Source organism: Oryctolagus cuniculus, chromosome 11 (assembly GCF_964237555.1).
Source record: "Oryctolagus cuniculus chromosome 11, mOryCun1.1, whole genome shotgun sequence".
Taxonomy (NCBI): Eukaryota; Metazoa; Chordata; class Mammalia; order Lagomorpha; family Leporidae; genus Oryctolagus; species Oryctolagus cuniculus.
Window position 1 is genome coordinate 21,110,270 of NC_091442.1, and position 14,246 is coordinate 21,124,515.

A 14,246-nucleotide genomic window follows, 5' to 3' on the forward strand; every position below is an offset into this window, starting at 1 on the left:
AGTTGTGTGCGTCTCCGGGATTTTGGATGAGCGCTACCACGCTATGGGGATTTCACTTTAAACTGCGTTTTGTGCCCGGTCCTGTAGGTTTTACCATAGGCCCCTATTGCTACCCCTACTTCTCGCCCTTTAATGGCTGCCCTGTGTTCAGTCCACACTGAATCGTCCCCAGGGAGCGCGCACCTTGCGGGGCTTCCTCGGTTGCCACCCGAGCAGGGCGCGCTGCTCGCGGGACGGTGCGGACACGGAGCGCGGGCTCTCCCCTCGGCTCCCCACACTTTGAGTTCCAGCGGACAAGCCACAGCGTCCTCTGGGAGCTGCAGCCCTCAGCGACAGCCTCAAATATTTGCCGATGGGGGAACAGCTGAATCCTGCTTGGAACCTGTATCGTGCTGTTTGCTGGTGAGATTTCCGCTCTGTGTATTGGGCGTTCGTAGCTTTTGCTTTCCTGGATACCAGTTTATTTGTGCTCACTTTAAACAGTAGATTGTCTTTAGCTCATTGGTTTGTGGAATTTCCTAATAGAATCTTCTGTGGGCGTGTGACCAAGATTTCCCTGCAGTGTGTTGCCTTTAGCTCTTCCTGGCATCCTTGACTGAACAAGAGTTATCAACGTTGCCGTGGTTCCAAGCATCAGTCTCTCCTTTATCCCGTCTGTATGTCCGTGTCTGGATGTATGCTTAGTCTTCCCTGCTCCCAGTGTTTAAGTGTATTATTCCTTCCTGCTGGTTTTACGAAGGTGTCTTTATGTGCTCCGTGATCACACCTAGAATAGATTTTGTGGTTGTGCTTACATGGGCTCTAGTCTCCCCCAGATGCACAGCCTGGTGGGCTGGCTGGTGCCTCCCCTCCCTGCCCTCCCAGGCTCAGGTCCCTGATTCCCTCACCCATCTGTGTATTCCTGTCAGGAACAGTTTTTTTTTGTTTTGTTTTGTTTTGTTTTTTTGCTAAATGTCCTACCAGATTTTTTTTTTCATTTGACAATTAGAGTAATAGACAGTGAGAGAGAGAGAGAAAGGTCTTCCTTCTGTTGGTTCACTCTCCAAATGGCCGCTATGGCCGGCACACTGCGCTGATCCGAAGGCAGGAGCCAGGTGCTTCTCCTGGTCTCCTATTCGGGTGCAGGGCCCAAGGACTTGGGCCATCCTCCACTGCACTCCCGGGCCACAGCAGAGAGCTCAACTGGAAGAGGAACAACCAGGACTAGAACCTGGCACCCATATGGGATGCCGGCGCCACAGGCGGAGGATTAACCAAGTGAGCCACGGCCCCAGACTGTCCTACCACATCTATCACTTGTGAAATAAAATGCCACATTCCATGCATTCCCTTGCCTGTCAGCTCCTCCACACGCATTTCAGAAGCATCTTGTCGACTTACAGGCGAATTTGGGGAAAGTTGACATCAGTGCAAGGCCGAGCCTTTCCTTCCCCATTCTTTTTATTTTTCTTTCTTTTTAGAATATTTATTTTATTTATTTGACAGACAAGAGTTACAGAGAGAGGCAGAGGCAGAGAGAGAGAGGTCTTTCATCTGCTGGTTCACTCCCCAGATGGCCACAACAGCTTGGAGCTGGGCCGATCCAAAGCCAGGAGCCAGGAGCTTCTTCCAAGTCTCCCACGTGGGTGCAGGGGCCCAAGGACTTGGGCCATCTTCTACTGCCTTTCCAGGCCATAGCAGAGAGCTGGATGGGAAGTGGAACAGCCAGGACTCGAACCTGCACCCATATGGGAAGCTGGTGCCACAGGCCAGGGCTTTAACCCACTGCGCCACAAATCCTCCCTTCATGTTCTGACCTCTGCCCAAGCACAGCGGCCCAGGCGCTGGGCCCAGGCGCTGGGCCTGGTCCTTGAGCAGGTCCTTCACGTTTCTCCGGGTAGAGCGGGCCCAGCCCGGGACACGTCCACTCCTGCAGGGTTGACTGGTGTTGCGAATGCACTGTCTCTGCACCCTCCTCTGTTTGGCTTTTGCCTGTTTCATTTCCGTGTAATCTGCTGGCTAATCACTGCGCTCCATTCACAGACACACACAAAGTAAACCTTCTCGCTCCCGGGACACAAACACGCGCGTGCAGCCAAATCCACTGAGCCCGCATCATTGGCTGCAAATGAATGAGAATTTTTTCAAATTAAAGTTGAACGACACAAGCAAAACATGAATACATTGTCCCATTTAAAAAGCATAACATTGCCGCTGAAGCCCAGGTCCCCTCTGGCCACCCCCTGCCTGGCCAATTTCCTTCGTCCCCCCAGGGACAGCCACCGCCATGGGCTTGGCGCGTGCTTTTCTGGACCTACAAACACGCACATGTGTGGATAGGAGCCCACGGGAACTAGACGGTGCAGCTTCTCAAGTGGGGAGCGTCCCCTTTCCTGCCTGGCTTTTGTGGGCACTCACTGCTCTGGTGACCTGGATCTCACTGTGGGTACAGACCAGGATCCCATGTGGCCATCTCCGCAGTGTGCAGGGAGAGTGAAGCCAGAGGCGGCTGCAGGGAGGGGCAGAGGGGCTCTTGGGACAACAGCAGGAAGCGGGAGCCACCGCTTGCACACGGCAGAGCAAGGGACAAGGTGGCAAATGGATGTCTTAAGAAGATGCCAGTAGAGCTGCCTCGGAGCTGGGGGCGTGGGAAGGAAGCAAGGGCTGAGGGAGCCTAATCTGGGACGTGGAACAGCTGTAGAGCTCATGAACTTGAAACAGGGTGGAGCACGTTGTTTGGAGAACGCGTGTGACTCAGTTTTGGCTTTGGGCTTGCGAGGGGAATCCGCAGGGCCTCAAGGGAGCGCATTTCTCCCTCTGTACCCTGAGAGGCTCCTGGGCTGCCCCTTCCTTTCTACCGAGGCGCTGGAGGATGCAAAGGCGATGTCTTGTGACCAGGAGGGGACAGCCAGCAGAAGTGCAGCTCAACCCCAGAATCCCTGCCGCTGGACGTCTTGTTGTTTGAAAGAAATAAATGATACGGGTGCCAGTTCAAGTTCCGGCTGCTCCACTTCTGATCCAGCTCTCTGGTAATGAGCTTGAGAAAGCAGTGGAAGATGGCCCAAGTGCTTGGGCCCCTGCACCCACATGGGAGACCCGGAAGAAGCTCCTGGCTCCTGGCTCCATTGTGGCCAGTTGGGGAGTAAACCAGTAGATGGAAGATCTCTCTCTCTGCCTCTCCCTCTCTCTGTCTGTAGCTCTTTCTTTCGAGATTTATTTATTTATTTGAAAGTCAAAGTTACACAGAGAGAGAAGGAGAGCCAGAGAGAGAGAGAGAGAGGTCTTCCATTGGTTGGTTCACTCCCCAGTTGGCCGCAACGGCCAGGAGCTTCTTCTGGGTGCAGGGGCCCAAGGACTTGGGCCATCTCCCACTGCTTTCCCAGGCCACAGCAGAGAGCTGGATTGGAAGTGGTGCAGCTGGGACTCGAACTGGCATCCATATAGGATGTCAGCACTGCAGACAGGGGTTTTCCCTGCTATGCCACAACGACAGACCCTGTAACAAGTCTGATAAGAAGTATGTCACAGTGTGAGCGGTGGGCACCTCTGGGCACCCTGCAGTTCCCTAAGAGGTTCGTGTGTCACTTGTCTAATTCCAAGCAGAGTGTCAACGACCAGAGCCTTAGGAGCGGGGCCGGAGTCAGGCCACGGAGTTTGCGTTTTCTCCCGAGGTGACCCAGTGGCTCGTTCCCGCTCTGTCCAGTCTCTTCTTTGCCACTGAGGAAACTCACACAAACCAGCGGAGGCAGAACGGGGATTCCACTGGCGTCCGTAAGCGAAGCACAGAGCAGGCAAGGGCCGGCTGGGCCTCCCGGTTCCCGGATCGTCAGACCCTGCCTCTCCCATCTCCCGGCTCCTGGCTCCCAGCTCCCGGCTCCATGGGCCGGGCCTCCCTCCCCCAAGGCCTGCTGCTTTCACAGCCCAGCAGGCAGGGCTGCCAGTGTTCCCCATCCCTCAAGTTCATGACGGTGACAACGCTGAGGGAGCAGGGCGGGAGCTTGGTTGAGAGGCCACACTCCGGGAGGTGCTACTTGCCCCTCACCGCTGGTTCTGACATCTGTGTTTGGTGTCCGCACCATGACCTCTGCACCAGCCTGGAGCATGAGAAGGTCAAGGGGAAGAGGCCTGCTAAGTGCTGAGCCTGGGCCCCACCCACAGTCAGGGCTCCAGAAATGTCGCTGTCCACACCCAGATCCAGAAACCCAGGCTCCCATTGGCTCAGCCTGAGTCGGAGCCCACCCCTGGCCAATCAGAAGGTGCGCTCCATTCCAAGCAAAAGGCTGGGGTGGGCAGTGACTGGTGGAGGGGGTGGGGGTTGGCACTGCCCTGGATCAAGAAGGTGGGTGGTCTCGCCAGCCCTCTAACCGCAGGCAGCAAAGTCAGGAGGGGCCCCACTGGAGGGAGACCCCTAAGAGGCGTCACTGTCGGCCAGGTGAGAAGCGAGGTGGGCCTGAGCTAAACGCCAGACAGAGAGAAGCTGTGCAGGTAGAAGCAGGCCGGGAGACACCGAGCAGCCAGCCTCCTGTGCCCTGTGCTCTGGGCCAGCCCCGATCTCCTTCGGGAGCTGCAGCATCACCCGGTGTGGGCACCAGCTGACTGTCGGCAGTGTGCAGGAGGCCACAGCCACCGTCTGACCCCACTGAGCCCTGCCTTCCCCAGACATGAGAAACAATAAACGCTGGGTAGTTTGTCATGCAGCAACCCAGGGCTGGGCCCGGGAGCGCGCTGCGAGCCGGCGTCGCACCTCACAGGCCACATGGAAGCGGCAGGAGCAGTGGGGGACATGGGGGTGACCATTGGTCTGGCTGGGTGAGCGGGAATGGGCAACATAGAGGGACTGGGGACATTCCAAGCAGAGGGACCAGCACAAGCAGAATCCTGGAAGCGGGAAGCAGCAAGGCCGTCGGTGTTCCTGGAACACGAGGGCAGGCAGAGGGCACGGGCAGAGCCCAGGCCCTGGACGGCACCCGTGGCGAGGAGCCTGGACCCCGTCCTGCTGTCAGCAGCACCAGTAGAAGTCGAACGCCAGGGGAGTGAGCCCTCCAGCCTCATGGCTGGGTAGATGGATGGCTGGGGGTGGCCGTGGTGGCCGCTGTGAAGGCTACGTTGGAAAGGTGACGGGGTCCAGGTAGGAGCCCAGAAACGCAGGAGGAGGCTTGGCTGGGAGGTGACAGAGAAGGCCGAGCCAGGGGCCACCTGCATTTCCTGGGGGGACTCTCGGTGGGTGGCGGGGGCCCTCAGGAGAGAGGCACAGCAAGCGGGTAGTGTGCCAGCAGCGGCAGTGGGCTCAGTCTCAGAGAGCGAGAGCCGAGGGGCTGGGGGCCCAGCCAGCACAGCAGGGTGGAGCCCGCAGGCAGAGCCTTAGAGTCAGAGGGACCAGCCCCCAACACAGGGGTCAGTGGGAGCCCCATAGAGGGGGCCGGGGGCGGGGCAGGAGCTGTTGGAGACATCTCCAGGCTGCTCCGGTGCAGGTGGGCAACAAAGGGGAGGGGGGAGGAAGGGCCGTAGAGAAGCAGGGGCCACTGGGAGAGGTGTTGCCATGGCAACCCAGCTAGGGAAAGATTTCCAGGAGGCCAGGACCAGCACGGCTCTGGGCAGGCGCCCCCTCCAAATCCAGCAATCAGGGGGCTACTGTAAGACTTGGCAGGAAGGGCTTCAGGGGCACAGGGCTGACAGCTAGCTGTGGGGAGGGGAGCCACAGTCCCCTCCCTAGAGACAGTGATGACCAGGGGAGGAATGGGGCAGGGAGGAGCTAGAACAGTGTGGGACACCAAGGGAGGGGCTTTGTAAACAAGAGATCTGGCTGAAAAGCCCATGAGAGCATTTCAGGCAGGGAAAGCCAAGACACTATGGCAAAAAATGTCCTACATGAAGGACCTCGATGGGTGAGACCCCAGTGGAAAGAAGCGGTCATCAAAGAAGGAGGAGAGAGCTTCCACTTTGCTTATATTCTTGCTTAAATACTGTGGGGAGCAACTCGGACTATACTGTTACTGGAATTAAGACTTATTCTATGCATCTGCTCTCCCACAATGTGGCGCTGGGAGAGGAGCGTACAGTTTCTATCCAGCTGCCTCTCACCAACTTGACAAGCTGCAGGAGCCGCTCCTGATTGGAGGAGAGCGGCGCGCTCGGCGTGTGGGTAGCAGAGCACGGATTGGTGGAGAGGAATATATAGGAGGAGAGAGACGGCATGGTGGTGTGGGTTGGTTGGAGAGTGCGTTGGAGAGTTCGCGGGGAAGTTCGTTACTTCGTTCTTTCTCATTTCTCTCTACTCATTCTTGCTTTGGGAGTTTGCTGTTTACTTATTCTTACTTTACTATAGAAAGGACTTGTAAAAAAAGGGAACAACAAGTGTCCGGTCCGGTGCGGCTCCTCCGCGTGCGGAGGAGCAGCAAATGGTGCCGTGACTCGGATAGGAAACCTAGGAGGGAAGAAACAGGAAGAAGTGGGAAAATATCGGAGAGAGAGACTAGCAAACAGCCTAGGGAAAAGCTGGACGAAAAAGGTGCCGGAAGAAGCTATTGAAAGCCTAGGCATAGACTCAGATACGGACTACGGGGGGAAGCTGGGAGAAATCTCTAAGGTCGAAAGCGAAAGTGAAAGCTAGAACAAACAGACTCGGATACGGACTGTGGGGAGAAGCCAGGAGAAATGAGGGAGGAATATTGTTGGAAGAAAACTTAGGGAAACATACTGGGTAGAGAAAAATGTTAGGGAAATTGAAGCTGCGGGGGCAGGCCGAGGCGGAAACGTAAGCCAGCTTGGAATTCTTTAAGTCAGCCCGGGGAGCAAAAGGTGAAAAGTTAAACCAGAGGCGGAAACGTGGGCCAGGTTGGAATCCGTCAGATTAGCCCGGAGAGCAAAAGACGGGAAGCCAAACCATAAGGCGGAGACGCGTAAGCTAGGTTGAATTCGCCAGGTTAGCCCGGGGAACTTAGATTGAATACCGGTGGTGGCGGAAACGTGAACTGTGCTGTGTGACTCGTGGAAGCCGCCGCGTGCAGAGAGAGCACGCGGCGTGAATAGATAGGGAACGTGGGGCTAGTGCGAGGCCGTGGTGCGGGCGCGAAGCCGGGAAGCCGCGCAGATGAGAGAAGCGCGGGCTGAAGCGGCTCAGAGCCGGGAAGCCGCCGAGAAGCAGCCTCGGGGCGGGCGCCGGGAAGCCACAGGGATAAGAGAAACAGAAGTTTTAGAAGTAAAATGAGAGAAATAGGAATGCTGGTAGATAGAAGTAATATAGAAGAAATAGGAATGCCCGGAGGTAGAGAAATAGAGAAAAATAGGCCTCCCCTCAACATGGCAATGAGAGAGCTTGGATTCGGTCTGCCTGATTAGGGAGGTGGTGAGCACCTGCGGGCGGCTAGAAGCTTATGCACCGCAGGTCACCGAAGACAGGCACGAATTAACATCAATAAGTCTCCCCACAATACCGCAATGAGAAGGCTTGGATTCGGTCTGCCTGATTAGTAAGGCGATAAGCACCAGTAGGCAGCTCGACCAGAGTATGAGCTGCAGGTCACCGAAGATAGGCACGAATCAACACCAATAAGTCTCCCCACAATATGGCAATGAGAAGGCTTGGATTTGGTTTGCCTGATTGATGGGGCTTGTAAGCACCTGCAGGCAGTTCTAGCAGAGCAGAGCATGCACTGCAGGGCACCGAACACAGGCACGCATCAGAGCCTAAAAACCTCCTCACAACATGGCGAAGAGAGGACCCGGATTCGGTTTGCCTGATTGGTAGGGCTTGTAAGCACCTGTGGGCAACTCTAGCAAGCAGAGCAGAGTGTGTGCCGCGGGGCACCGAAGACAGGCGCGTATCAACGCCAAAAATAAAAAGAAAGGGGGATCTGTGGGGAGCAACTCGGACTAGACTAAGTTACTGGAATTAAGACTTATTTTATGCATCTGCTCTCCCACAATATGGCGCTGAGAAGGGAGAAGCAGCTTCTACACAGCTGCCTCCAGTTCAACCAATAAACTGTAGGACCTGCTCCTGATTGGAGGAGAGCAGCATACTCGGCGTGTGGGTAGCAGAGTTGGGATTGGTGGAAGAGGACTATAAAGGAGGAGAGAGACAACATGCACCAGGAACATCTAAGAGGAACATCTAAGGGGAACACCTGTGCAGCCCCCGAGAAAGCCGGCCGGTGGTGTGCCGCTCCCCTGCGGAAGTGGGGAATGTGGCCAGGGGGAACCGCCCTTCCACGGAGGTGGAAGGGACAGTAGCCAACCCAGCAAGAACCAGCAGCAAACCCGGGGAGGGCCGAGCAGACAAAAGAACAGCGCAGGGTCCTGTGTCGTTCCTCCACGAAGACGGGGAGCGACAAATACTGACAGAGTTTGTGGACTCAAAAGGCTTCCACAGTCTAGGCAGCTCATGTCAAGAGCCTCGGGTGATCACTGACGTCATATGTAAGAGTGTTCATTGTTAAATTAACAACAGGATTCACTGTGCACTAACTCCCCATGCAGGACCTCTGTCCTCCAAGAGTTGTATTATAATTATGTCTAAGTGCTTGCAAAAGATGTATCATTCTTATATGCTTCTTTAAAGTAAATTAAGTTTCTTTAAAAAAAGCGAAATTAACTTCAAGATGCAATGACTTTGAACAGCCCTTGTCTCCACTCTTGAGGAGTGGTTTTTTGTTTTATTTTGTTTTCTGTTTTTTTTTTTTTTTTTTCCGTGCAAACTGTTGAACTCTTTACTTAGCATAGAGTTGGTCTTCTGTGTATAAAGTTAATCAAAAATGGATCTTAGTGGAGAATGGGGCTGGGAGTGGGAATGGGAGGAGGGGGAGGGGTGGGAGAGTAGGTGGGAGTGTGGGTCTGGTGGGAAGAATCACTATATTCCTAAAGTTGTACTTACGAAATGCATAAAGTCTGTGTTCCTTAAATAAGTTTCTTTGGGGGAAAAAAAAAGAGAAAACTAGAGAGACCCCAGAATGCTGCAGTCTCGAATGGGGGCAGACAGGATGAAATGATATTTGTGAGGCGCTGGGATCCGCCCTCCAAACCTCCCAGAAAGGAAGCAAGCGGCTGTGACGGGCGGCGGGGGGCAGAGGGCGCGGCGGGAGGAGCCCCTGGCGGTGCCCTGGCTGACCCCAGGAAAGCTGAGCCGGGGTTGGCTGCGCAGTCGGCCCTGCGGGCTGGCTCAGGCTACTCAGCAAGGGGCAGGTGCCTGGACCTGAGCGGCCAGGACCCCTCTCCCCAGCGGCCTCTGCAAGGCCGGTCCGCAGCTTTCCACTCCGTGCTGGGCTCCCCAGCTGACTGGGACCGAGACCTGGACCGACCTCGACACCGCGCAGGCGCCTCGATTTGGGCTTCTCCTTGTCTGTGAGCAAGGGAGGAGGAATGGGGAGCGTACGCAGGGGACACCACTGCTCTCCCCCAAGAACCCCAGGTGAATCTGTGAACCTGCTGGTCTACGCTGTATGACTCGCACAGTGGGAGGGTAGCCAGTGGTGAGGCAACCAGACCTGAGCCCTCGCCATCCAGGAGAGACCCAGATGGCAATCAAGCGATGAAAGCCATGCTTCATTTCTGGCTCGGGCAGGTGGCACGGAGACACCTGCCTGGATCAGGGGCCTGGCCAGGAGTGGCGGAAGCAAAAGGCGCAAAGGGGCCATCCTGGCTGGGACAGTTGTCAGTGATTTTTTTTTTTTTTTTGGACAGACAGAGTTAGACAGTGAAAGAGAGAGAGAGAGAAAGGTCTTCCTTTTTCTGTTGGTTCACCCCCCAAGTGGCCACTACAGCCGGTGCTGCACTGATCCGAAGCCAGGAACCAGGTGCTTCTCCTGGTCTCCCATGCGGGTGCAGGGCCCAAGCACTTGGGCCATCCTCCACTGCATTCCCAGGCTACAGCAGAGAGCTGGACTGGAAGAGGGGCAACCAGGACAGAATCCGGCGCCCTGACCAGGACAAGAACCTGGTGTGTCGGCGCCGCAGGCAGAGGATTAGCCTAGTGAGCCGTGGCGCCGGCCGTTATTTCGACACACCTGACAGAAAGCCAAACTCAAAAATGCCTGACCAATAATAGATGTAGCGTCACACAGAATGGGAACTCTCAAGGGCGGCAGCCCTAACGTCACTGGGGACCCACATTCTAGCCGTTTTTCAACATATGGGTTCTTGTCCCCGTGGTCACAAGATGGCTGCAGTCATTCCAGACATTCTTTGAGCTTCTACATTCTAGTGTCCAGAGATGAATGAAAGGCAGCCCTTCTTTATAGTTCTATTGAAGATAGAAACTTTCTCAGAAGACCCCCAACACACACACGTGCGCACACCACACACACACACACACACACCCTTCCTTGATCAGGTCTCCATCAGTGTCCACTCTTAAATAATCAGCAGCAGGACAAGTGGGCCCGCTCACCACAGAGGACCCCTGGGAGGGCCAGGCCTCCTCTGATGGCCGTGGAGAGCGGTCTCTGATAGCAAGAACCAAGCGGAGGAGCCAATGCTGTGAGGCAGCGGGTTAGCCCTGCATGCCGCAGCAGAGTTCCCGCCGCTCTGCTTCCAATCCAGCTCCCTGCCTTTGCTTCCTGGGAGGAAGTGGAGATGGGCCAGGTGCTGAGGTCCCTGCCAGCCACACGGGAGACCTGGATGGGGTTCTGGGCTCCTGGCTTCAAACTGGCCCAACGCCGGCTGCTGCAGCCACTTGGGGAGTAAACCAACAGATGGAAGGTCTCCCTTGCCCTATTGCTCTGCCTTTCACTTCAGTAAGTCTTTAAAGAAAAAAAAATACACAGAACCAAGGAGAAAGGACCATGGGTCAGACCCCCATGGCCCTGGGGCACGGATTAGGATGAGGCTGCAGACGTTCAAGTTTGGTCTTTGAGAGCCGCTGAATGGTTTAAGTAAGAGGTGGGTGTATAAAGACCCCCAATGAGGGCCTGGCGCCGTGGCGCACTGGGTTAATCCTCTGCCTGCGGCGCCGGCATCCCATATGGGCGCCAGTTCTAGTCCCGGTTGCTCTTCTTCCAGTCCAGCTCTCTACTATGGCCTGGGAAAGCAGTAGAAGATGGCCCAACTCCTTGGCCCCTGCACCCGCGTGGGAGACCAGGAAGAAGCACCTGGCTCCTGGTTTTGGATCAGCACAGCTCCATCTGTTGCGGCCATTTGGGGAGTGAACCAACGGATGGACAACCTTTCTCTCTCTCTCTCTCTCTCTCTGTCTATTACTCTACCTGTCAAATAAATAAATAAATAAAATCTTTTAAAAAAGAAAAATAAAAGACCCCAGTGAAACCCGTGGTCTGCTTCATCTTCATTAAAAGGGAAAGTCCAGTGGAAAAGGAAAACCAGACCGGGCTCCTCCTGGGTCACGTCTAGATGACCACGGTGGTTGGAGCAGGGTCGGGCTCAGAGGAGAGCCTGGCCTGGAACAGGAGCGTGGACTCTAAGGAGACGTGGAGAGCTCCAAGAAGGCCCGAGTGGGCAGCAGTTCTGGGAAACAGCCCCGCCGAGATCGCCAAAACTTCGGGGGTACACAAGATCGGGGCAGAGGCGCCCAGTGGAAGAGAAGGCCGGGGCCTGAACCCGCGCCACATGGGCACTTACAGGCCGGAGCTGGACGCGCGAAGCAGAAATGGACAGACAGGGAGGGAGGGAGCTGTAGAAGACCACAGGGGCTGCAGGTGGGCCCTCCGCAGAGGCCAGGCATGGCCAGGTGCGGCCACAGCACCCATGACGGGCACAGCAGCCTGGCTGGGAGCAGGAGGGAGAGGGGCTGGAGGGGCGCCCCCCCCACACTCCCCCGACCCCCGCCCCGTGCAGGGAGCAAGCTGGAGGCACAGGGACAGGCGTGAAAGGGGCCTGGGGTGCTGGGATTAAGTGTCGCGGGCAAGGGATTAGCTGTGTTGGTGGGAAGGGACAGAACTGAATCATGTACATTCTACCGGGGAACCTGATCTCCATGTTCCCCGGGCGGCCTCTGCTCTGCCCCGGGTGCCGACTCCGGCCCTAATTAGCAGCCGTTCCATCCTGCTTGTGGCGGGGGCCCTGTCTGGCCCCGTCTGCACCTTTGGGCACCTAGCAACAGGCAGCCAGCTAGGCCTGCCGTCAGCTTGAAATGGAAGGACGATCAGAACCTTTCTTCTTACCGAAGGTGTGATGATGACTGGGGGCGATGCCAGGAAAAGGGGCACTACGGTGGGTGAGGGTGGAGGGTTCGGGGGCTTCAAGTGTGGCCTGGCTCAGTGCACAGCTGGGCATGTGCTGGCCACCGGAGGACTCAACCCAACGGGGGCCCACTCTCCCAGCTGGCCCGGGGCTCCCCCGTCCCTGCCGCCCCCATCCTCTTCACCTGTTCTTTTGGACAACTCCCACCGTGCAGCCCAGAAAATGCTTTTCTGCCCTAGCTCGCTCAGCCTCGTGGCAGCATCTGACACAGCCAACCCCCTCCGCGGAGCAGCTCTCCTCGGCTTCCGTATGACACCTACACCCTACTCCCCACGGCACTGTCGGATCCCCTGTCGTCCACCCTGGCACCCTGAGTGGCCACAAACGACTCCATTTTCCCAGCTCCCTGGGCCGCCCCAGTCAGAGCACCAACAACTCTTTCCCGAAACTCTGCCCCCCGCCCCACAAAGGGTCTACCCTTCAACCAATTTCCCAACCAGTCCCCTCCCTGCTCACTCCCAGCCAGTCCCTGCGAATCCTGGAGCTCCCGTCCACAGAACCATTCCAGGCTGGCCCTTGGCCCTGCCCCACTGCCCCACTGCCCCCCCCCCACTTTCTTGCTCCCTTCCCCGCCCCACGCCAACCCCTCCCCCCCCACGGCCGTGTGTCTCCCAGAAGGGAAAGCAGATGCCCTAAGACCTGGGTCTCCTCATCCCTCTTCTTGTCGCCACCTCCCCTGACCTCTCATTGCCCTTGGGACGTGTCTGTCTCTTGCTAAACCTGCCAGGCCCCCCGGATCTGCTCTGTCCCCCATCAGTGCCCTTGGCTGCTCCAGGCGCTGCCCTCCATCCACAAAGGGAGTCTGGTATTTATTTGTTTATTTTATTTGAAAGGCAGAGACAGAGACGGAGACGAAGAGAGACCTTCCGTCTATTGGGTCACTCCCCAAAGGGCGTGGGTGGGCCAGGCCAAAGCCACTATGAGGGAACTCAATCCAGGTCTCCTAGATGGTAGCAGGCATTACTGAGCCACCAGCTTGAGCTGTCGCCTGCTACTCTGCAGGGTGAGCATTAGCAAGAATGGTGGGAGTGGAAGTGGAGCTAGAACTCAAACCCAGGTGCTCCAGTCCGGGCTGTGGTTGTCACAAGCAGTGTCTTAAATGGTGCATGAAATATCCGTCCCTATTTTTCTTTCTTTTCTTTACTTATTTGAAAGGCAGAGACACACAGGGAGCCAGGCAGATGGACACAGAGAGAGACAGTGAGAGAGAGAGACGCAGAATCTTCTAGTTCCTCAAATGCACCACGCTGGCTCCCGGCTTGGAGCTTCAGCCCCTGCAGTTGCTTACACCTGGCACACTCATGGCTGCACCTGCTCCCAGTCACCCGGGTGCTCCCAGCAGCCCGCCCCTGCTGCCCCAGCGTTCTGTGGCGCTTGGGATTCCGGCTTTGGCTGGCACCCTTCCCCTCCTTGGCGGAGAACTCTCCCCTAATTGGCCAGCGGGAGGCCGGCTTGCAGGAGCTGTCTCTGCCTGACCCAGCCCATTGCACGGCTGACAGGGGCACAGCTCAGGCCTGCGCACAGCACGGGCAGGCCATTACGGAGCGCGATGACACCTCCTGCCTTCCAAGGAGAGGAAGCTGCTAGAAGAATGTATGCCTGTGTTAAAAGGTGGCACTGTGGGAGCCAACGTGAGAGACCAGCATGGAAGGCAGCTGTGGGTGTCAGACACTCGGGCAGCCGACCTGATAGGAAGCAGAGATGTCCAGTGCTCTGACCCTAACAGGCACCGCAGCTTCACAGCAAACAGAATCACATTTTTACAGAAAAATGAAGGCCATCTCAAAGGAACAAGATAGAAAGCGCAGATGCCAGACCCTAGATAATCACATTGAATTGTGGGAGCGGAGCCACCACACAGGAGTGGGGACTACAAGGGTTTGTCACTCCGAGGGCCTGGAAACAAAACCCAACTTTTACCTTCCTTTATATCAGGTGTCTAAATCCATGTTAGTGATTTAAATGCAAAAAAAGCAGACTAATAAGTAGAGAAACACTGAAATGAGTTATGATCTAAACCATGGCTGAAGGAGGCCATTGCAACCCTTACAGCAGCAGAGAGACTCATAATGGAA